The 25,345-nt window shown below is 36.8% G+C and overlaps 2 protein-coding genes across 3 annotated transcripts in view; both read right to left on the bottom strand.

Annotated features, from left to right (window-relative positions):
* Window positions 1-20,548, bottom strand: part of LOC147417796 (uncharacterized) — a 66,531-nt gene extending 45,983 nt beyond the window's left edge. The window contains exon 1 of the mRNA XM_086506930.1: window positions 20,419-20,548. The gene's annotated coding sequence lies outside the window, so the exon portion shown is untranslated. The remainder of the gene's footprint in view (window positions 1-20,418) is intronic.
* Window positions 20,549-20,987: 439 nt separating this feature from the next.
* The window catches only part of LOC147417794 (uncharacterized), a 64,994-nt gene continuing 60,636 nt past the window's right edge, over window positions 20,988-25,345 (bottom strand). The window contains exons 3-4 of one of the 2 annotated variants that reach the window (XR_015187285.1): window positions 21,549-21,631; window positions 20,988-21,460 (exon numbers count right to left, since the gene is read on the bottom strand). The gene's annotated coding sequence lies outside the window, so the exon portion shown is untranslated. The remainder of the gene's footprint in view (window positions 21,461-21,548; window positions 21,632-25,345) is intronic. The other variant, XM_086506929.1, reaches the window with a different exon arrangement.

The following is a 25,345-nucleotide window of genomic DNA, read 5'->3' as shown; positions in this document are numbered from 1 at the left end:
ATGTGTGTGTGCATGCCTGTGCATACGCATGCTCTAATTTTGCGAATGAAGGAATCTTTGAGCAAAATAAAAATCCCAATTGATTTAATTGGCTTCATTTTGTTGCCTTTTTGGAAGAGTCAAAGGAGCAACTTCATTACTTTGGTATTTTGAATTTGGGTCAGGAATTCCTTCTAAGTGCTTATTATAGGATTGTGGACATTACGCAAAGGACGAGGGCCCTGCTAACTTGCTGACTAGTGTCTATTATAACTTGCGCTCAACCATTTTTAATCAACTATGCAACTCTTGCTTGTAAAACCGGAAAGAACCCTTGTAATTCCTAATCCAGAAAAACACATTTGTAAGGCTCCCGTTAGGAGGAGAAGCCATTGTGCATTAGGAAAATCACTCTTAGGAAAACCAAAACTTTATACCCCTTTTTGCTGGAATATATTGGCCGATAGTGTCAAAAAAATACAAGACTGGTGGCCGTTGGCCGGTGGCTTTAGGAGATTTTGGAGGTCCTTCTAAGAAATTCTATTTCTCTCTCTAAAAAATGTTCTTAAAATGAACTTGCACCTATTAAGTATGTCCAAAAGGACAACTAAACACTTTGAAAAGTGAACCTAACTCTTTGAAGATCCTTGAAAAAGGTCACCTTTTCATTAAAGGTGTGTCTCTTCTCCATGAGGTAGCCATCGCTCATTCAATATGGATTTCGTCATCATTAGAATGCAAAAAAATCACAAAATTGTTAGCTAGTTTTAAAGCTTGAAGTTTCTAACGCTGCCAATGCGTTGGGAACACCCAAAAACCTAAAAAACAAATATTTGGAATGCCCCTTTTTTAGGGTTTTTTTGGTCCTTTCTCCCTCTGCGAGTGTTAGAAAAGGGCAAGTAGACATTCGTTTTTTAGATTTTGGGCATTTTGGACACATTGGCAGTGTGAATATCTTCAAATCCTGATACTAGCTAGCATTTTTGTGATTTTTCCACATTGCAGTGACAAAAGCCATATTGAACAAGCGGCACCTACCTCATAGAAAAGGCACATGTATTTAATGAAAAGGTGACCGCTTTCAAGGATCGTTAGTTCATTGAATAAGTGGGTGATACCTTTTTCATATTCTTTTAAAGATCTGCCAATTTTTCTATTTCATGTTGGCCCTTTTCTCATTGGAGGAGCTATGTTTTCTCTCTCTTCTAAAAGGCCCTCCAAAAGACCTTCGAAATTTTCTAATGTCCTCGTTCAACGGCCGATAGGCAGCTTTAAACAGTTTGTTACGGACTTTTAGTGGACACATCAACACAAGGATAGCTGCCTTTTAGTGAGAGGGTAGCCCATAGAGAGTCCTTTGCATCTATAAAAGATGGGCCTCTTTTACATAGGAAGGAGGAGCAAGGTAGAGAGAATTAGTCAAGCTGACCATCAAGGGTTTCTAAGCCCTTTGTGAACTACTTCAAGTTTGAAGTGTAAAGCCATTGAGTGGCTATTGTCCCATGGACGTAGCCCACACTTGGGTGATCCACCTAGAAATTGTGCTCTCTCTCTCTCTCTCTCTCTCTCTCTCTCTCTCTATATATATATATATATATATATATATATATATATATATATATATATATATATATATATATATATATATATATGTGTGTGTGTGTGTGTGTGTGTGTGTGTGTGTGTGTGTGTGTGTGTGTAAAAGAAGACACACTCAGTCCTTATGCCCTTTTAATACTCATCTCAGCAGTGCTAGAGAATTTAATACTCATCCCACCAGTGCTTCTTGTGTTTGTCCCCCATTGCAGACCACCCCTTTTCTCTTCACAGTTATTCCAATAGTGCATGAGAAGAGCAGATAAAGAGACAATTTTGAAGCATGTAACTTTTAAAACATTACGTTGCATGTGAAGAGCAAATAAAGATACATTTTTCAAGCATTAACAATATAATATATAAGTTAAGCATTATAGTATACATTTCTAATCTTCCAACCATTCCAAAATCAATAAGAGAAGACGATTCTTGGTGGTCGATCTGAAAAAATTTGTGCTTATACCTACTAGCATTATCAATGTTGAGTGAGATTATAGTCACTCAAAGGGGGGGGGGGGGGGGGGGGGGGGGGGGGAGAGAGAGAGAGAGAGAGAGAGAGAGAGAGAGAGAGAGACTGATCTTTTTTTTTTCTTTGCAAGTTTTCCATCCCAGCTCGAACTTCTTTTTCAATTCTAGCTATCCCTATCTCTCAAGCCAGGTAAGCTCGCTTGCTCTTGCCTTTACATGGTAGCTTGTTTAATCTCCTTGCTCTCCCTCCCTCTCAATTCACATGGCTGCCTTCTTCTCCTCCTCCCTCCCTCGTGGCAGCTCGCCTTTGGCTCTTCGGATTCTTCATGCTCTCTCTCTCTCTCTCTCTCTCTCTCTCTCTCTCTCTCTCTCTCTCTCTCTCTCTCTCTCTCTCGGCAACCTTCCAGTTGTGAATATCGATAGGGTAAAATGGGAAATAAAGAATAGACAAAAATTCTTATGTAATAAAAAAACTTCATATTCCTTGGAAAAATAGAATAAAAAAGAAAAGAGTAATTAAAAAGTAATGGAAAAAATATCAATAAAAAATAAAGTAAGAATTAAAATGTATAAAAATAAAAAAATATGGACTATTCAACAAATACTAAAAAAGTAAACTATGTATTATTAATTTATAATTCAAAAACTTTAGATCTCTTGAAAAAAGTCAAAAAAAAGGACATTGATTTGTAATTTAGAAGTAATAAAAAGTCTGTATAGTACTTCCAAAAAAGAGAACAAAATATTTATATTAATTATATTATAATTAAATCTTAGCGTAAAAAGAAGTATTTTCAAGAATGAAAATATAGATAAAAGTTTAAATAAAAACAATAATGTAATATTTATTTTTAATTTAATAACTTCATTTCTTTTTAAGAAAACTAAAAAATAACACTTATTTGTAATTTTTAATTTCCATATTATTACTTCAAAAAATAGAAGTAATGTAAAAAGATTAAATTCAAAAAAAATTATGATAAAAAAATTGCTAAAAAAATAAAGTGATCTTAGTATATATATATATATATATATATATAAAGATAGTATAATATTACTATAAAAAATAGATAGCATAATATAAATTTTTAAATTGAAAACTTCATACTAAATTACTTTAAAAGGGTACAAAAAAAATTTAAACTAATTTATAATATTCACAAATTACTTTCTTTAAAAATCTAGATGTAGTAATAATGAAATAACTTAATAAGTGGGTACTCAAGAAACATATTTGTATAGACTAGTATCAAATATTAATGAATATAAAAAATTATGGAGTTTTAATAGTATTTTTTGAAAAAAGCTCAATGCAAAAAGTTTAACAATGAAATAAATGGACTATATATATATATATATATATATATATATATATATATATATATATATATATATATATATATATATAATTTATTTATTATGGATAGTATTTGCAAATACAAAAAAGTAGATCGTGTAATATTAATTTTATTTTTAAAAAAATTATTACTCAATAAATTACCACAAAAAGAAAATTAACCTATAAAAAAAGGAATATAACTAAAAGTAATTAAAACTAGAGTAAAATTGGAAAAAAATGTTGATGCAAAAATAAAGTAATACAATAAAAAATACATTAAAGCATGAAAGAGATACATTAAAATATCAGACTATTAATAACTAGAAAAATGTAGATGGATATTAAAAATTAAAAAAGTTATGAATAAATATAAATGGATAGAAAAAATAGATTAAGATAAATATATACAAATAGATACACAAACTCATTGATAAATATAAATATATTAAATATATAATTTAGAAATCAATAAATAGATACATAAAGTCATTGATAAATGTAAAAAGATCAAATAGATATAGCTTTCCAAGTGAATCATGTTCATATTTCCTTGCAGTGATGGTTAGCCCTTTTACTGGTTCTCCAATTGTCTCTATAGGAGTGACGAGGTTATTATGTCTACACCTCCAGACCTTAATAGTCTATAAGCTACAAAGAAACTTCTTGAGTCAAGAGGTTATGGGACGGTGAAGGTTATTCAAGGTGTTTATAGATTATTCAAGGATTTTGTGAACGTAATGAAGCTAACTATCATAAATCCTACAAATATTTACGTAGAATTTGGAAAGAGGTTCAACCACCTACTAGTGGAAATGACCAAGAGACTTTTTGAGAAGAGTTGATCTCAATAATGAGATGTTTGGAGATCAATCAACATTAGCTCTATAGTTTTATTGAAACCTTTTGTATGAGGTCATGAAGAAACTCTCTTTGTGCTTTAGAGAGCACAAGGAGAAAGTTGAAGCCTTGAAATAGCAAGTACCCAAAGTAGGAAGTGAAGTTGAAGCCTTGAAATAGCAAGTAACCAAAATAGGGAGTGAAGTTTAGTCTTGAAAGTAGCTATTAATTGTTTGATTGCTATTGATAAAAGGGTTAGACATATATTTATGCCTCGAGGAGGTCACTTAAGAAAAATGTAGCATGTCACATGAGTTCAACAGAAGGGTATTTAATGCTCTTGAAACTTACAAAAATATATATACAAAAGGATACTATTTTTTCAAAATTGAAAAAAATCTTAAAAGGGTACATTATATTCCTTAAAACGTTCACAGATCAGGGGTTTTACAAACATGTCTTGAACACACGTGATATGGTATTTTTACGCGTAGTGAACCCCCCGAGAGTTATGCCAACTGATGTAGGTGCACCAAGTAATGCACCCAATATGTAAGCTCTTACACATGGATGAGATATGATACTTATGATTTTTTGGTAATGATGATGATGTTAAGAACTATTGATTCTCTGAAGAATGTTTAAACTTTTTCTATTTCATATTAATCTCTTTCTATACTATGATGATGTGTGTTACTCATGTGTAATGTGATCTATGTAAAGTCCCTAGGTGTTAACTTGATTTTATGAAAAAAAAGAACAAGAATGAAGTTATATAATTTATCCTCTATTTGAAACAGATGGTGTCTTCTCAACCACATTTTTGGACTCCCAGACATGCAAGACACAATAGATTATGTGATGCTACTCGAAAAGCAAGATGCAAAATTGCACAATCTAGGGCTCAAAGATCTTTACTTATACTTTTTGACACAGAGAATGAGTTGAATAATAGATTACACCATGTACCAAATATATATAGAGATGTTTTGCAAAGTTTTCAGACAATCATGCATCATGAGAAACCGTACGTAGATTTTCCTTTCATCATGCCACTAGAATGATGCAAGTTTCTAGAATACTTGAGGTCCAAATGGTATTACCAAAGCACATTCAAATAGTTGGCAGTACCTAGCACCCTATCATTGAGAAGTTGCAGCAATCATACCTAAGCATGGAGATAAAAGTGGGGAATTGTATTTTTTTATTGCAATATCTTGAAGGAGGTTTAAAATAATTTCTACCTTGGTTTTCTCATATATGCCTTTCCTATATGTTTTGATGTTTCCAAGAGAGGAGAAGATGCTTGTCACTTGTACATACCTCTCTTCAATATTTATTTAATTCTCACTCAGAAAATGATTCAGGTGAGAATATTGAAAGGAGGACAATTTATGAATCAAAAGAAATATTATACCTTTATGCTAAAAGTAAGGAATGACACCACAAAGTGTCTTTTACAAGGGGATAGATTATTGCAGCAATACGTTATTGATGCTTGCATTACAATGGAGGCTTCTAGGCTACTATGGTTGAGAAATCATGAAAGGGAACTTTGTGTGGAATCTTATCAAGGTCTTGCAGACATGGTGGAAGCTACGGATGGGGTGGGAGGAGTGAGAGGCATTAATGCTAGACAAAGGATTGTTTTGCATTCATCTTTTGTGGATGGGCCACGACATATGTATCAGCGTTGTCAAGATGCCATAACAATTGTGTACAATCAAATAAAGCCACACCTATTTATAACTTTTGTATGCAATCCATCCTGGAAAGAGATTGAATATGCCTTGTTACCAAGGAAAACTACTTTTGATTGTTTTGCTTTGATAGCACGAGTCTTTTATCATAAGTTTAAAGACTTTATGCGTTTGCTTATTCAAGGTTCTATTTTTGGAGATGTCATTATACATGTCACTGTGATAGAATTTCAAAAAAGAGGACTCACTTACACTTACATATTGTTGATACTTACATCTTAGTACAAGTCAACTGATGTTTTTCACTATGGAAAAATGGTTTGTGTTGAGCTACCAGACAAAGACAGGTACCCTAGTTTGCACAATGTTATAACTCGTTGTAATGTTCATGGTCCATGTGGTGTCTTGAATCAAAACACAGCATGCACGGTATAAGGGAGGTGTATATTTGAATATTCATGCAAATTTTGTGTAGAAAATTGCATTGAAGGTGATGGATATCCAATTTACATGTGACAAGATGTTGGAATTTATGGGTTGTGAAAACAAATGAATCTGGATAATTGATGGGTTATTCCATATATCCACTTCTCTTATTGAGATGTAAAGCTCACATAAATGTCAAGACATATTCAGCTATCACAATTGTAAATATATTTACAAGGACATGTATAAGGGCAATGATAGAACCACAATTTTTCTTCAATATGGTAAAGGTGTTCTTGATGAAATTAAAATCTATCTAGAAGCACATTAAGTATCAGCACATCTGAGGCAATTTAGATGATACATGGATTTGAGATACATGATGAGAATACCGATGCAATATGGTTACAAGTCCATCATCCTTTTCAATATATAGTAGCTTTTGAGGATGGTGCAGATTTGGCAAGAGTGGTCAATAATTATGCAAATAGAAAGAAAATAGTCACAGAGTGCTTTGTGGAAAATCAAAGGTATCTGGAAGCAAATGATTTTCTCTACATAGACTTCCCTACTCAATGGGTTTGGAGTGCACATAGAAAATTCTGGACCCATAGACAAAAGGGTGACACAATCAAAACAATGTACAACATTGTTTCTACAATTGGGGAGGTTTATTATCTTTGACTACTATGTAATGAATGCAAGGGTTTATAGATCTTTGAGGACCTTCAAACTTTTGGTAGACACACTTACCCTACCTCTAAGGAAGCTCTAAATGCTAGGGTCCTACTAGAAAATTATGTTGAATGGTCCATGTGTCTACAAGAGGCGTCTTTGAAATGACTGGGACAACAATTGCAACAATTACTTATGATCATTTTGGTGTTTTGAGAGCCTTTTTGTCTTGGTAATCTATGGAATAATTTTTCCAATATATTTTTTAGGAATTTATTTTATTCTTTGTGCACACGTAGATTTGATGAAGAGCATGTTTTTCATGGGGTAGCAAAGAACCAAGCATTATCTACCCTAGATTACATTCTTAAGCAATATGAAGTATGACTTGCTTACTTTTCTATAATTACTAGCATAGATTAAGCATTTTTAGTTCAATGTAGTGGTGGATTGCTAAGTGAGGAATCAATATTCAATGCACATGAACAAAGGGATTGGAACATCAAATGGAGAGCTCTTTGAATCAAGGGTAACACATTGCATATAATGGTCATGGAGGCAGCTGAAAAAGAAAAAGAATTTGTTTTTTCCAATGGACTGGGTGAAAATGGAAAACCATATCTTTATAATGATTTTCTCTCTCTCGCATTTGTAATCAACAAAAGAATTCTTTAGCATGTGTCATTGAAAATTGTAGCTTTACTTCTTAGCTTTTTTAAAATCCCATTAGAGTTGCATTCTTAATCAACATGTAGTATCAAAGTGAATATTCAACTTGTAGAGCTTTTGAAGAGAGCCCTGTTGAGATGATATCGATGAAGATCTCATGACCCATCAATATGATTATGAGACACTAGATCAAACAATAAAGTAAGTGATGAAAAATGCTATATCATTTGGTGGAAAGGTGCTTTTGTTTGGGGATGATCTTAGACAAATCTTGTCTATTGTTTACAAAGGAAGTCGTGCAGATATTGTGAGTGCATCTTTGTGACACTCACCCATATAGAAATATATAAAGATTTTGTAGCTAGTAGAAAAATGGTGTATCATTTAGTGGAAAGGTGCTTTTGTTTGGGGATGATCTTAAACAAATCTTGTCTATTGTTTGCAAAAGAAGTCGTGCAGATATTGTGGGTGCATCTTTGTGACACTCACACATATAGAAATATATAAAGATTTTGTAGCTAGTAGAAAATATGTGTTTCAATGCTCAAAGAATGCACTTGCAAGAGAATTTCTGAATGGATATTTCACACCCATGATGGAGACTTAAATGACTATGTGTCATCGCCAAATAACATGCTTCTTCCAAGAAAGTCTTCAAGGGCTCATCAGCTATATATATGGAGATATGAAACACATTCCATACTACAAGAGGTTTTTTTAAGGATAGAAGAGTTGAGCTATATATGTAGTTGCTCTATATATGGCTCCTACGTCCTCTCTCTCTCTCTCTCTCTCTCTCTCTCTCTCTCTCTCTCTCTCTCTATATATATATATATATATATATATATATATATATATATGCATCTAGTGTGAGTATTCTATACACTTTGGGGTTGTAGTCTTTGCAAATCTCCTCTCTATTCTTCTCTTCCTTTGCCTTCTCAACATGGTATCAGAGTGCTATTGCTTTTTCTTCATAAAAATAGGGCATTTTTTTGTCTCACGGCTTCGAGAAGTGCGCATGAATATTTAAAGAGTTGTTTTTGAAGTTTTGGGGGATTTCAAAACTACTTGTTATAATAGATTAATGAAATTACACATCTAAATTAATTTACAATGAATTGATGACTATTTTTAATACATTTTCTGAATCAAAACCATCAAAAAATAAGAGCTTTTATATTTTTTAATCTATTTGTATTGAGCTTGTTGTAAATCTTTCATTTGCTTGTCATGCATCATATGCAATTTGACTTGCATAAAAGAAATTAGATCAATATTTAATGATATTAAATTTACATTGTATAATTAGATTTACATATTGAGTTTCTTGTTGTGAATCTTTGATTTGCTTTTCATGCTTTATATGCAATCTGCTTTGTGTAAAAGAAATTAGATTAAGAGTTAAGTTTATTGAATGTACATCACATTCACTTAGATTTACATACTGATTTGTTGTGAATCTTCAAGTTTATTTTCATGCGTCATATGCAATTTAGTTGTTTAAAAAAAAGATCAAAAGTTAAGTATATTGAATTTACATCGCCTTCAATTTGGTTTATATATTGAAAGAAATACATGAATTGATTGATCTCCACAATTACTATTTATATGTATCACATATACTATGATGCATGTGCAAGATCAAGTTTATATCACTTTAGATCTTTTTATTTTCCTCTATTCAATTGCATATGATTTATGATAAAAATCATATTAAGATGTAACATTTAATGGCCTAGTAACTTTTGTGTAGCGGAAAATAGCATGAACATAATGAGCCTTTCATTAGAATAGATTCCTAATGAGTATAACAAGAGTGTTTGGATGGAGAGAGAAACAAAAAGCATAACACCTAGTTAGATAGCATAAACAACACTTCAAAAGAGAGAGAAATTAAGCTATTGACAACAATTGAGGACCGGATTTACATGGAGTCGGTCCCCCGTCCAAAAGGCTTGTTTCTCCCATCAAGAGAGACATTTTACAATACAATTATTTGTCTCCCTTCAATACTAGCTAGTACAATGAAGACCTCACAGTTTCAGACCCAAGACCTCACACACCTTCGAAGATGGTGAGAGCTAGCGGGATATGAGAGTAGATTGAGAGGAAGAAGTAGTCTTACAAGAAAGATGTACATCTCCTCACATAATCACTCATATTAGCATAGCTTAGCTTAGTAATTAGCATGGTAGAGGAGATGAGCATGCATTGAAGCTTGGCTCTTGATTGGATTTGCATCACAAAGCCAAGAGTTGTTGATGTACGCCTCCCTTCTCACCAGCTTGGAGTAGGTGATAAGCTTTCCATTAAAGCTTGGGAAGGAGAGAGAGAGAGAGAGAGAGAGAGAGAGAGAGAGTCTTCTTGGTCCACACATGGACTAGTGTGAGTATGTATGCCATAATGTCTTGAGAAAATTAGCCCCCTCTCTCTCTCTCTCTTGGTCGACTCATGCTCACACCCCATTGGACCTCTCCAAGCTTGGCCAATGGAATTTCAAGAGCATAAGTGATAACCTTCTAACATGTGTCCCCCTTTCCCCTTTTCTGAGAGCTTTAAGTAATTAATTAATGCAACTAAACTCTCATTGGACCCCTTTGCCTCCTAGCCATTAGGAATCAGACAAGCCATTGGGCTGCAGAATGCTCATTGGATCCTTTGGCAGATTGTCCAATAGTCTTATAAAGAGCTTAATTCTTATTGTTCTTTTATTAAGTGTTTTTAAATTAATGAAACTAGATTTACTCTAGCCTAATTCTCATTGGTCCACCTCCAAGGTCATCCAATAGGATTTGAGTACACCTTGTGGGCATCTGCGCTAGCGAGCTGACACGTGTCTCTCTTTCCCTTTGTGTAAAGGAAGCTTGTGAGTCCGTGTGTGTGTGTGTGTGTGTGTGTGTGTGTGTATTTCTCTCTCATCCCCTACTAAAAGGGCTCGCTCCCTCCCATGTAGGAGCCTTGATGACTTTTTGGCACTCTCCAAGCATCCAATTTCCCTAGGCTCTGACCATTGGACACAACCTTTGAATTTTGGAACCTTAACATTTTGGAAGTCTTAATGGGATGAACCTTAGGGTCTTTAATGCCCATTGTTGCACCTTGCTCTTTTGCAGATGGTCTTCCCTTTGGATCCCTATTGTCCCTCCTTTGGATCCCTACTGTGGCCGGTCTGCTAGCTTAACCAATATTCTAACTTTTTCTCCCCTGTCACTTCCCCATATTAAATGATCATCTTAACAAAAGAAAATAATTTAGGAGAATTAGATATTAGTTATTATCACATTACCTCTCCCTTGAAATCATAGTCGTGCTCGACTATGGCATAGAGGAGATAAAGACTATTCATTAGTCCTTTTTCTAGCGGGTAGAGGATCCCTATGTTACCCTACGACATCGTTCTAGAATGGATGACTAGTCCATTTGGCGCTTGAGAGCCTAAGCTTCCGCAAGCATGTCTACACATTATTCCTATCAATCTTCCATAGTAGAATGACAAGCTCTACTTGGTGTTTGGGAGACGTCGTCTCCGCAAACTTGATCTAAGCATACATACCACTTCATTTTTGTGCACAATATAGAAAAAGAGAGTCTTATAAGACAAAAACTTTGTTCATTTTAAACATTTGTACATATGCTTACTCTAGGGAAGCATTGTAAGCATTAACAAGGTTTAGGTTATCCTTTAATTGTATGCATTGTATTCATCTAGCATCTTCAAAAGGATAATTCTTAGACTTAATAAAATATCGTCAGATAGTCTTAACACCTCTTAATACCTTGTTTTCATGTCAGAGAATGGACTCGGGGTGTAGCACCTCTTCTTGGTCCTGGATCTCCGGTGGGTCTTCGATAGTTGGTTCTTGAGGTGGCTCCCCTTTGTAAGGGTTTAGTAGGCTCACATGGAAAGCATTGTGTATAAACCAATGGTTGGGCAACTTGAGTTGATAGGTCATCTCATTGATTGGCCTAAGAATATGGAAGGGACCATAGTACCTTTTTGCTAACTTAGCATAGTACTTTTGGTGTACCGTAGGATTCTTGCCCTTCGTGTGCCTTAATAATCAAGCCTTGGGAAATTTAAGTAAGACCCAATCATTTTCTTTAAAGGCTTGGGCTCTTCTGTGCTTATCAACAGCAGCCTTTTGCCTTTGCTGTGAGATAGAGATAACATCTTTAATCTTTTGGAAAGATTCTTGTAGGTCTCGGCTATACTGATCTGTAGCGAAGATCTTCTCTTGTACCTTAAATAGCAGAAGATCCCGCATAAGGAGGAGCATGAGATTCATACATTACTTTCTCACGTAGTGAGGTAGTAACGCATAGTCTATTGCCATAGAGAAGATAACCATCTTGTAAGTAAATGGCTCCTCTTTCTTCCATAATGCAAGGGTTGAAATCACATCTCTAAAATTGGGATCAATAGCATACTCATCTATCATAAAATAAATCATTGTGAGTTACCATGGAAACTGCATTCACTCTCGACCATCTTGAGAGTGCATCGGCTACTTGATTATGCTTGCCATCAATGTGAGAAATATGAAAATAAAATTACGAAAGGAAATTTTCCCACTTCATTTGCTTGTCCGAGACCTTGATCTGCGTCATGAAGTACTTAAGACTTTGGTGATCCGTTCGCAGAATGAAAGGAATCCCCAATAAATAGTGCTTCCATGAGTCTAAGGCATATAGAACTGGAAGGAGTTCCTTTTCATATATGCCTAGAGCTTGCTCAACAAGGTCGAGCCTTTGACTTTCATAGGCTATGACGTGCCCTACCTGGAGCAAAACAGCTCCAGGGCAATCACCACAAGCGTCACATTGGACCTCAAATGGCTTTGAGAAATCCGATAGTGTAAGCACAGATTGAGAGATTAGCTTTTCAAAAGCAATGTTCTCCTTGGCACACCATGTATACCTAACGTTTTTCTTTGTTAGGTCATGTAATGGTTCCGCGATTTGTGAGAACTTTTCTATGAAGCGTCTATAATATGCACGCATACCTATAAAGCTTCTTAGTTCATGAAGATTCCTTGGTTTAGGCCATCCTTTTATCACCTCTAACTTTGATGGATCCATTTGGATGCCATCTTGAGAGATAATGTGACCTAAATACTGAATCTCTTACAGAAAAATTCACTTTTCTTTCGATTACCATAAAGTTTATTCTCTCTTAGAACTTGAAATATTACCTGGAGGTGTTGCTTGTGTTCATCTAGTGAATTAGAGTACATGATAATATAATCAAAGAACACTCCAGTAAAGGTTCGGTGAGGCTTGAATAGCTTTTAGCATAGCTTAGCTTAGTAACTAGCATGGTAGAGGAGGTGAGCATGCATTGAAGCTTGGCTCTTGGTTGGATTTGCATCAAAAAGCCAAGAGTTGTTGGTGTAGGCCTATCTTCTCACCACCTTGGAGTAGGTGATAAGCTTTCCATTAAAGCTAGAGAAGGAGAGAGAGTGTGTTCTTGCTCCACACATGGACTAGTGTGAGTGTGTATGCCATAATGCCTTGAGAAAATCAGCCCTCTCTCTGTCTTGGTCGACCCCTCTTGCTATTTGCTCACGCTCACACCTGATTAGACCTCTCCAAGCTTGGCCAATGGAATTTCAAGAGCATAAGTGATAGCCTTGTGACATGTGTCCCCCTTTCCCCTTTTGTGAGAGCTTTAGGTAATTAATTAATACAACTAAACTGTCATTGGACCCCTTTGCCTCATGGCCAATAAGAATCAGGCAAGCCATTGAGATGTCAAATGCTCATTGGACCCCTTCGGAGACTAGTCTTCTAGAGAGCTTAATTCTTATTGGTTCTTTTATTAAGTGTTTTTTAATTAATTAAACTAGATTTACTCTAGCCTAATTCTCATTGGTCCACCTCCAAGGCCATCCAATAGGATTTGAGTACACCTTGTGGGCATCTCGGCTAGAGAGCTGACATATGTCCCTCTTTCTCTTTGTGTAAAGGAAGCTTGTGAATGTGCGTGTGTGTGTGTGTGTTTCTCTCTCATCCCGACTAAAAGGACTCGCCCCCTCTTATGTAGGAGCCTTGAAGACTTTTTGGCACTCTCCAAGCATCCAATTTCCCTAATGTTTGACCATTGGACACAACCTTTGAATTTTGGAACCTTAGCACTTTGGAAGTCCTAATGGACTGAACCTTAAAGTCTTTAAATCCCATTGTTGCACTTTTCTCTTTTGCAGATGGTCCCCCCCTTTGGATCCCTACTGTGGCCGATCTGCCAGCTTGACCAATATTCTAGCTTTTTCTCCCATGGCACTTCCCCATATTAAATGATCAGTTTAACATGAGAAAATCATTTAGGAGAAATAGATATTAGTTATTATGACAATATTTTATTTATTGAATCTACCAAGAGCTGCATAATATTCCTATAAAGAAAATTGCATCCATCATATAATATTCTACGTAGAGATTTGATGTATGGCGTTTAACTTGAAGAAAGCGATTGGCATCTATCATAGATATTGAAGGATTATGGCTTTGATAATTCATAAAGAGTTAGAAGATATTCAAGAACTAGAATTTTGATAATTTGTTTTATATTCAAGGATCAATGTCAAGTAATTATATTTAAGATAATTCTTTTTAATCTTCTCATGAAGATATAAAAGAGTTATGCTTTAATGACTTATTTAGTTAGAGATCTGAAACACTTACAATTTTGATGGTTCATTTTATAATCTTTAGCGGATGTTGAGTCTGATGCTTTGACAATTAATATTATTTTTCTTCTCTACAAACATCAATTGTTATGATTTTGATGGTTTATCAAAGAGTTATATTTATTTTTGCTTCTCATTACAAATATCAAAGAGTTACAATTTTAATGATTTGGCTATCATCAATAACTCATGTCAGATCATTATGGTTTATTGATTCATTTTATTCCTTACATACAGATAGTGAAGAGCTACAAATTCGATAATTCATCAAAGAGGTACATTTTGACAATTTATTTTTAGATACAAACATCAAAGGTTTGTGATTTTTACTCATGATGATTTCTTATGATAGACGTTTGTTATTGAGATTATTATTACTCCATGGAGTTATTTTATGATACCATTAGATATTTTGATGATGATTACAAATTGTTCGTACTAATCGTTTGTTACTAAGATGATTATTCTTTCATGGAGTTGCTTCATAATATCAGGATACATTTTCATGATGATACACTTCAATCCTACTAATTGTTTATTATTGAGATGGTTATTATTCCATAGAGTTATTCCATTATGGCATGATACGTTTTTGTGATGATTATAGATTGCTTGTAATGATCATTTGTTATTGAGATAACTATTCTTCCATGGAGCTGCTCCATGACGCCATGGTACATTTTCATGATTATAAATCATTTGTAGTGATTGTTTATCATTGAGATGATTATTATTCCATACAATTGTTTGATGATGTCATGATGTATTTCCATGGAAATACTCTTTCCATGAGTTTTACCAAACATCGAGCAAACGTTTTTGGACAAACAAAATACTAAGCCAAGACTACTCGTAGTAGTAACTAATGTACATGCAGGCATTGAAGAGATTTCCTTGCATAATGACTTATAAACCATCTCTCTACAGATAGTAAAGACTATAATATAGGATCCCAATTGCAATAAAGTATATTTTAAAAACATTTTACTTCAATTCTTAGTGAAATAAAAACTAACAATAAAAATTTACAATTTTGATCTTGCTTTCATATTCTATGGATACATTTTTTCCTAACACTTAACAAAAGAAACGTGGACATGATCTAAAACCTTGCAAGTTATTTTGTGTGAAATCAAAGATTTTATATTATTACAATATTATGTGAAAAAAATATTGATAATTTTGATCCATTATTGTGTTTGAAATACCCATTCAATCTAGAAAAGACCGTGGCATTGAGACTTCCCAAAAACCTTGAAAGTCCATTGTCACTCAAAATTCTGCTTCGCTCGCTTTTTTTTCTCCAACAATGAAAATGTTTTTGTTTTCATAATGATTACATTTAGTCTTTTATATTGAAGAGAGATTATGCATATTAGGCGGCCCACTGTATTGTTTTCATGTTGGCATGTTATACGTGTATATATTGTATACATTAAATATCCTTATTTTGTGAGATTATATGATGTTATGTTTCATTTAACACCATATAAGTGAATTTGTAAATTTCTCAATTTTCACTTTTAAAACAAGCTTAAGATTTGACCACATGGCCAAATCTTAGCCAACGTTTTGAGAGCTTGATTGGGAAGAACTTTTCAAACACTACCTTGCAAAAGGCTTTTGTCTTAAAAAATAGGAGATTTGTCCATATGGACAAATGTTAAAGACATTGGTGATTCCCAAAGTGTCGCTAAAGTCTCAAACTCTCTAATATGGTGTTATTTATTTCAATAATGTAAAAAATGCAACGTCACGAACCATCTTTAAAGACCTTATGCTCGTGTATCTCTCTAACATTATAAAAATTACTATATTGTGCTTTGTGATTTTGAGTTGTTGACAGATTATACATATCTAGAATATGGCAAAGTAAACGCAGGGAAGGATTCTAATGGTAAAGTCATTGGCTATACATGCCTCTCTATATATATATGCATTCAATGTGAGTAACATTCTACACACTTTGGGGTTGTAGTCTCTACATACCATCTCTATGTTACTGTCTTCCTCTTTCTTCTCAACAAGAGGTATTCTCTTCTTCTTTCTTCTTAGAAAGAGGTATTCTTGCTCCTCACAATAAGGACGTTGATGCCATTAATGACTTGGACTTGGGTAAAATGAGAAGAATGTGTGAGTGCAGACTCAATGTTCATCAGATTTCAACAGTATACTTAACACAATTTTATTTTTAATTCTCTTGCGCTTGGTGGTGGTTGTTAACCACACTCTTTGCAAATAAAAGAGGGCAATTAGAATTCTAAAAGAGGGTAGCAAGAATTCTCTTATCTTCTCAATAATTCCCAACATACTACTACCCTTTCTTATTCTTATCTATGTAAAGCCTTAGCTAGCAGATAGCGGAAATTCTACCTATTATAATTCTACTCTCTGACTCCTCAAGATTCTTGGAAGATGATATCAAGTCAAAGAAAGTGTTGTGTTATGCAATCATAGTCATGTTTCTCGTTACACACTCAATTTTACTAAAATACACAAGTCTTTGTTCAAATTTTCACTAAAAATTGAGAGAAAGGAAGTTAAAAATCAATCATCAATTACTTTTTGATAGTGGGGTACATAACCTAAACTTGGTAAGCATTAATCTTGTTGAAGTTGTATTATGGTCATCCACGAATACATGAAAATGAGATTAGGGTATGAATCAAAATGTATGTTATCATAAAACTATGTCAGAATTAAGCACATCGTTCATTTGGAGTAATGTATATCATAACCATAAATTTTTTATATTCGAACACTTAAAATAAATCACCCTTACTTCCATTGGGTTCTTTATATATTACGCTTACAAATTCCCAAGTTAATTTAGTAACTAGTAGTGAGAAAGGCACCCAAGAGAACGCGCTTTGGTGGATCTCACAATCATGAGGCCAATAACAAGTGATGGAAAAGGAAAGGGAAAGACCCCTATGATCGAGGAAGTGCCAGCTATCTCATGAAGCGATGTTATTGGCCAAGAGAAGGTAGAAAAACTTTTTTTTATGTTCCTCGCATCATGGCTGATTAGGAAGGGAAAAAAATTTACCTAAACATTGGCTCATTCCCGATTGGAAACTGCATCATCTAAATTTGTTATTTTCTTTAAGTTCAATTAAAGAAAAGGAATTGTTTGATGACTTATTATCTCAACTAGGAAAGAAATGTTTGTCTGGGAAGAACTCTCTCAACCTTATTGCATTCTATTCCAATATTGATTTAGTTAGAACTCCCCTTTGATCACAGGGAGGTAGCTCACGTTTCTACGGAGGAGCCATACACTTTTATGCATAAATCTGATCCATTTCTATGAGACAACTTGTTTGATTTCAATAAACATATAAAGTGGCATACTAGAGAGTTACTCCAAGAGGTGTAGTCCACTTTTGGTTGTATGGGAAGCCAATGACAACGTATAGAGTAAACATCCACCGAAAGAAGTTTCTATTGTTTTGGAGTATTGGAATATAATGAAGTAATTCTGTATGTCAAGTTTTTATCTAGGAAAGAGTGTCTTGGTGCAGATTTGATTAAATTTGAGGGACTGTCTTAACGAACTTGTGATGGAAATCTTAAAAAGTAATTGTGTATGAACAATCATGTGGTAGTAATTACAAAACATGTACAAAATGTGAGTACGAGGATGGGAAGTGGGGATTAGCTCAGGTTTCAAGTCAAGGCTGGGTGGTTTTGATTAGTCAAGGAACTCTCCACGCCCTCTTGTTAGGAGAAGCAAGTGTAGAGACTCATTGTGTGAGAGTCAAGAAGTCCCAAATATGCATGGCTCTGAAAGCTATGGAAAAAAAGTATTTTGTTTTTCTCTCTTTTGAAAGGTGATAATTGTGGACGTATAAAATTCTTGTGTTAGTTTATGCTTTCCCTACGAGACAGGGCTAAGGACCCTCTTCAATGATTCAAAATCAAGTTACTTGGTGACGAGAGGCCGTCCATTGGAAATCAATTCTTTCTTGACTATGTTTTCTCAAGCGATTACGGCATAGCAACCTGTTAGTAGGTACCCTCCAGTTGCCCAAATATTATGGTAACGGGGTGGAGCTCTAACACATGGTATTAAGGCCTAGGTTAAAAAACTAGAAATTTTATTATGTTTGAAATTTTGGAAACATTAATTAGAGACTTAAGTTTGAGAACCTACTAGCATCGATGTTTCAGAAAGATTCAGTGGAGGGAAGAGCTGCAAGTTATCCAACTTTATTACTGCCTTGGTACCGTTAGAGAAGACTACATTATTTTCTCTAAAGATGGCCTTCCTTACTATGCGCTAAAATGGACCGCATGGCTCATACGGACCATTTTAGCACATAGTATGGATCAGGACTGCTTAGACCATATCAAATGGCTGTGAAACTTTTCATGGGTGAGGGTGAACAACATTCCCTCACCTGTGCAAAGTTTCACATCCATCCAGTATGGTATGGGTGGTCAAGGTCAATACTGAGGGCTAGAATGGGCCATATGAGCCATACATTCTATTTTAGCACATAGAATGGGTCAAAACTATCCAAACCATATTGGATAGCTATGAAACTTTTCACGGGTGGGGGTGAGCACCATTTCCCCACCCGTACAAGTTTCACAGTCATTCGAGCTTAGACTTCATGGGTTAGGGTTTAGGGTATCCATATGGATCATTTAGTGCATAGTATGGGTCAAGACAAGGTTAGGGTTTAGGGTTTAGGGTTCAGAGTTCAAGACTTAAGGTTTTTGGGTTTGTGGTTTAGGGATTACGATTTAGAGATCAGGGTTTATAATTCATAATATGGATTGGGACCGCCCAAACCATATCAGATGGCCGTGAGAAAGTCTATTACAAAAAATATTGCGATGCAACCACATGTGGTCGGAGCTTCCCTAAAGTCTCTCAAGCTGGTCCCTAAGGGTATGGATCAGCTCCAGCCAAATGTCGTGAACAATCTCTACCAGTGTGACAAGACGATCCTCAAAAATACAAAAGCAGCACCATACCTGATGAACCAGAGTGTCAAGCCATAGATGAGCTCCCGACACCACTTTTTATTACTGCACTACTCCTATGGGATGAGCTCTATGTCAGGCTGGAGTGTAGACTGACCCCCCTAAATCAATTTATCCAGCTGATGGAAGCCATCTCAAATCGAAGCGTTGAGCTCGTGTGTGTGGGTCCTCCAAGCTACAACACCCGAAGTGTACTGGCGCGCTAGTGGAAAGTGCTGACATCCAAGCCAAACTTGTTGTGCTCCTTGACCAAACCTGTTTGGGTCTCATGTATAATGCTCTCGAGTAGGGATGAATTCTCAAACTAAGAGCCTTTGCTAAGATTTTGTAGGCTGAGTTGAGAATGGTGATGGGCCACCACTATCGAATCTCATCCAAGGAGCCTCCCTCCTTGGGGGTAAGGTATATCAAACCCTCACTCATCCTGTCAAGCAGCTCTTCAGTGTAGAGAATGTGCTGGTGAGCACTACAAAGATCCAACCCAAATAGCTAGCAGTACTCCAAGACAAAGTTGGGAGTATTGGGAGAGCTACCTCGGGGGAGTGTGCCCTCAGAGCCTCGTGGAGTTCTTCCTGTTGGAGAGGCATCTCTAACTAGGAAAGGCATTTGCACCCAAACCTGCTCTCTACATGCATCCTCGTGCTTTGAACGTGGTTGTACAAGATAGGAAAGTAAAGATACACTCAACCTTCATTGCAACAATGTGCAAGAGGCCAAGAAATCCACCATATGTTCCTCTTTCATGCAATTGTATGCTCTTTTTGCTATCCTTGATATTGCAACTTTAGAATGGTGCAATCATTTTCAATAGCATTGTGCAAACTGCATCAATATAGCCAATCATCTACACTCGTTTGCACTCTTGTCTATAAATGTGTGTGTGTGTGTGTAGAGAGAGAGAGAGAGAGAGAGAGAGTCTTTGGGCAAGCGGCGGAAAAAGAATGTTTCCATCAATATAAGAGAAAACTAAGGCATGACCTACAATCACATTTCAATTTCAATACTCTCAACATAAAAGAGGGAGAAAGGAATATGGGAGCTGTACCTTGCAAAAGAGGGAATGCTTCTTTGATTAGAATTCCAAGGTGCATACCATGCTTTTGAGGTTGCTCAAACTGCAATGATGTTATAAAAGTGGAAGCTCCTTTAAACAGAGTTTGTCAAACTCGGTGCTTTGGCACTCTCCTCTGAACTGATTGTGGCAACAATTTCAAAACTGATGATGAACTGTAAGCAATAAGATCATAAAAGTGCAAGGTTGAACGTAAAGAGGAATAAAATTTCCAAAGACCTAGCCTATTGTGGACATCAGCCATGCTAATTTGCATATCAAAGTTTTAACGATACTACCCACGTACGTGAGCCATGAATTTTTCTCATTACAATGTGGTTGAATTGCACCATCAAATGTCAAAAAGTGCTACTAATTGTCGCGATCTTGCACCATCAAATGTCAAAAAGTGCTACTAATGTGGACATCAGCCATGCTAATCTCCAACATACATGAGCCACGCATTTTTCGCATTTGCATATCCAACATACATGAGCCACGCATTTTTCTCATTACAATGTGGTTGAATTGCACAATCAAATGTCAAAAAGTGCTACTAGTCGTCACAATCTTCAACCTTCAATCATTGATCATTGACACTTTAACATCAAAACTGAATGTAAAAAAATAAAACACATCTCCAAGCAAGAAAGAAAGAAAGGTTTTATTGAGATCTTGGAGGGGACACAAAACTCTGGCTATGAGACAAAACCATTTACAAAAGTATCAGTGTCATCTTTAAGTCTCTGCTAAAGAGGCTCCTCTATGACGTATCTGTGCGAAAGACTAGAGAAACATGTTTACTTCATGTACCTTGACTAATTTTCATCCATACCCATCCTTATTGATGAGTTGTCCACCCCAAGTTATGTTGTAATCATAGATCAACTGTTGTATATAGAGCTAGCCTTGCAAGGGGAGCTTTAGTATATGCAAACATGAAAAGCTTGAAATCGCCAACACATGATAGCAGAATCATACTTGGGTTAATCGAAACTATATATTGATAACCTATAATAACACCATAGAGACATATCTGCCAAAGACAAAAAAAAAACGCCTCAGAACTGGCTACAACTGACATTGTAAAGATCGAACATTTACTAGCTTGGTTGAATGACTACCTTTCTCACGGCAAGCTAATTGGACAGCCGGGATTCATACAAAAATGCAAGGTATTTACCGAGATTTATAACGTGAATGCGCCCTTGAAAATCAAGGTACAAAGAAATTATAATTGTGAATTTTCGATATCAATCGAGTAATTTACACAACACATCAAGATATGTCAGCATTGACTCTTATCTTCAAACAGTACCATAATTACTTTCATACAAATATTGTTTTCGGGCATTGTCCTCTAGAAGAGAAATGCTCTTGGAAGATTTCTTTTTTTCAAAGATTTCTTAAAAACGGGCATCTTTGAATGGATTCAAATAAACCGTGAAACACCAAGAAACGAGCTTCTCATGGCCATCTTAATTCTAGACTGGCACGAAGTTCAACACCAAGAGATACGCACATTGACAAGGTTGAAAATTGCAACCCTTTGAGATTTACCCGGCACAAGCATGCCAAAATCTTGTAGCTCTTTCGAGAAATTAGGACTTTGATTCATACTTCAAGAAGATTTAGAAATTTTCTCATGTAGGAAAACAGAGTCTTTTTCAATGTTTTTCATACAATGCATAAAATCACGAGCTTCTACTCCAGAGGCACTGCATACCTAGCTAGGTACGATTGGGGACAGGGGACCACCAGCCCCCCCATAGGGCCCTATTGTCTAAAAGAAAAAACTTACTACGTCCCAAAAATGACCAAACCTTTTTCATGATTCTTTTGAATCGGTGTCCTTTCTCAACAAGTAAAGAAATAGGATGGCTCCATTGAACAACAAAATTAGTTTTACAAGAACAAAAACGAGAAAATGTGAATAAATAAGGCCATATTTATAAAAAAGAGAGATGTTGGAAGAAATGTGAGACTTATCGATAATATTTCGATTGGCATGCATTGGTTCAAGGCGTTTTATCATAGAAGATCGTTTACCGAGCATCTTACATTGCATAACTGTAAGAGTAAGCAAGGACTAGAGGGTAAAATCAAACTCGTATGCAAGAATTTTGGAAAAAATACAAGGTCACTTTGGGAATTTCTAAATATGAGGAGTATTTTGAGAATTTCTGAAATTTGAGGGGTATGTTTGGAAGGGCCTCCAAAAGACGTATCCTTCCTTACATGGGATTGTTTTCCTTGAGAAATTGCTTGTTAATCACTCCTTTGTGTCCCACCAAGCGCCTCTGAGCTAGTAGACCATCGATGATCCTCGTACATTAGTCAAGTGTCCGCTCAAGCACAAGAAGTTTTGGACAAATTCTCACAATAATTCCCACATTGCAACTTACCTCAACGTCATGAGCTTCTGTGAGGGAGGCACCGCATACCTAGCTAGTAGTAAATTGAATATAAGTGGGTTCGTCTTTAGCTTACATTAGGATTCACATTTTGTTGTCAAGGGAAGTGGGGCTAGCAGTATAAGCAAAAGGGGCTTGAAGCGCGTTTGTATAGTTCAAACCATGCGACATGTGGATGTGGATGTGCGGCCACAATACCGTGAAAGTAGATGATGCGAAGCACTAGATTGCCAAAATAAAAAAGCATTGACATTTTGTTTTTTTCTTCATGGAACGTGAAAGGGATTAAAAACCCGGAAGGAAGAATGCCCTCTTCTAGGAGGAAATTAGAAAACATAAGAAAGTTAATTGCTGGGCCATCCAGGAGCATCTCATGGATGCTTTCAGCAAAAGAAAGAAACCAGTGGGGAAGAAGCTGGTATCCCAAGGAGAGGGAGTAGACGTGTACAATGGCGTCCTCACTATTGTGGACAAGGACCTAGAGCCTAAGGTCTCCGGGAGAGTCCTAGGAGTGTGGGTCAATTGAGCAAATCAGCCTTTCACCATTATAAACATATATGGCCCCTGCAATGCTAAGGAAAGAGCCAAGTATGTGTTTCCCCAAGCGAGCTGTATACTCGAAAAAAGGAGTCCCTTGGTGATCAGCTGAAGAGAAAGGATCCCACCAGAACCACTCTCCCGAGTCCCACTGCACTCGTACCAGAGAGCGGCTCTCCCAAGCCCAAAGCCACTAGTGTCCTAACTCAAGATCTGCTGGGTCAGGATCGATGACACAAGTCCTCCCACATATGCCCACAACTCTAATCCCCTGAAAACAGCTCTCTCCAACCTGTGGTGCCTCTACTGAGACTCTATGAACCGGACCCTCTCCTTGAATCTCGAAAAAAATGTGGGGCATTGTCTCCGAGAAAGCCCTAGCGGCAAAGAGGACCTCCAATCACGCAAAGGCCCCCATCCATATGGGAGTTGCGGCCTCAAGAGGGGTGTGCCACTCAATTGGTATAGCCTTTGTAATATCCTGACACATGCTCTACACCCCCCTCATGCCATGTACCTGGATGCTCTGAACCTCCTCAGCAAGGTCTGAAAACTGTAGCCAGTCACCGAAAGTGCAAGCCGGACCCTCTGCCATGGGACCCCAAGAGACATGAGGCGTGCTACCGAGCAAGTGGCCTCTCTGTGTGCTAACCATGGTGTTCCAAACAAGAGGCTGTCTCAAGGGCTCCATGCAGGTGGTATGGTGCTGCTCCAGGGCACTCCTCAGCTGCTCCCAGGACCTAAGAAGACTCGCAGAAACGCGGTCCTCCCAACTCCTACTCAAGCCAACCCGAAGCATCTCTGTAAAGATCCACTTGATGGACGGGCTCCAAGGGCCGCCCATATTAGGAACTCTAGTACAAATTCGATGTAGCAACAACTTCTTCCAAGGATACTTTCCTGGAGGCAGTCCTTTGACCACAAGCTTCCCAAGGAGGGCGTTGCTCTGCCGTGCTGGGTCGATGATCCCTAGCCCTCCCTAAGAACATGAGAATGTGATGACGTGCCCGGACACATTGGCCCTTGCTGACTGGGGGTCGCTTCGTGACCACAAAAAGTTCCTAATCAACCTCTCCAACTGGCTGATACAGAAACTCGAAAAGATCCAACAAGACGTGATGTACCACATAGTAGCCAAAAGCACCTAGTTGGCCAATACCACTCTACCAACCAAAGAGAGCCGTGCAGAACTCCAATGAAGCAGTTTCCTCCTAATGGATAGGAGGAGGGGAGCGGTCTGCTGCTCTAAAGACAAACCCAAGCCAACCTGGCAGCCCAGATATCGTACAAAAATCCCTCCTTGCCTGACAACGACCAACTCCTAGCGAAGCTTTTCGTGGACGACTCCCTTCTCTTCTTGAAAGCTATCCCTCTGATAATTAGGAGGGCTCTGGCGAATGTGCAAACCTTTGCCATAGCCTCAGGGTCGAAGAGGAAAGACTTTCCAACACTTGGGAGACCCAGTGGGTCTTAGAGAAGGTAAGGTGCAAGATGGGAAGGTGGAAGTATGTGTTGCTTCCCTCTCCAAGAAGGGAAAAAGTGTTTATGCTCCCATACCTAGCCTTCACGGGTCCACTCCTCAAGATAGCCAAATGCAGCTAGAAAGAATTCTTAAACTATTGAAAAGATTCTTGTGGAAAATTAACTCAAAAGAGTCGATGCCCTGGCAATGGGCCAAATGGGAGTTCATCACTACACCAAAGGAGCAAGGCGGTATCAAGATCCTCAACCCTGCTATTGATGCAGAGGCCCAGTGTACAGAATTTGTAGTCTCAATCACAAGACGACGCATGGGCCATTATGACAAAGAATATGATTGACAAGGCGAAGCTCTTCTCTCAAGGTGACAAGTGGAAAGAGTGAGGTACACGACAAACTGGTAGCCACTAGTGGTCCAACCTGAGATTAGGTGCCACAACGGGCAAGCTGATGTGTAAGTGTACCAGAGCAACGAAGGCACTAGAGTGGGG

This window comes from Adiantum capillus-veneris, chromosome 30, assembly GCF_014529385.1.
Source record: "Adiantum capillus-veneris isolate H3 chromosome 30, ASM1452938v2, whole genome shotgun sequence".
NCBI classification, from domain to species: Eukaryota; Viridiplantae; Streptophyta; class Polypodiopsida; order Polypodiales; family Pteridaceae; genus Adiantum; species Adiantum capillus-veneris.
The sequence above is the reverse complement of the archived record's forward strand: the minus strand, read 5'-3'. Positions and strand labels throughout refer to the sequence as shown.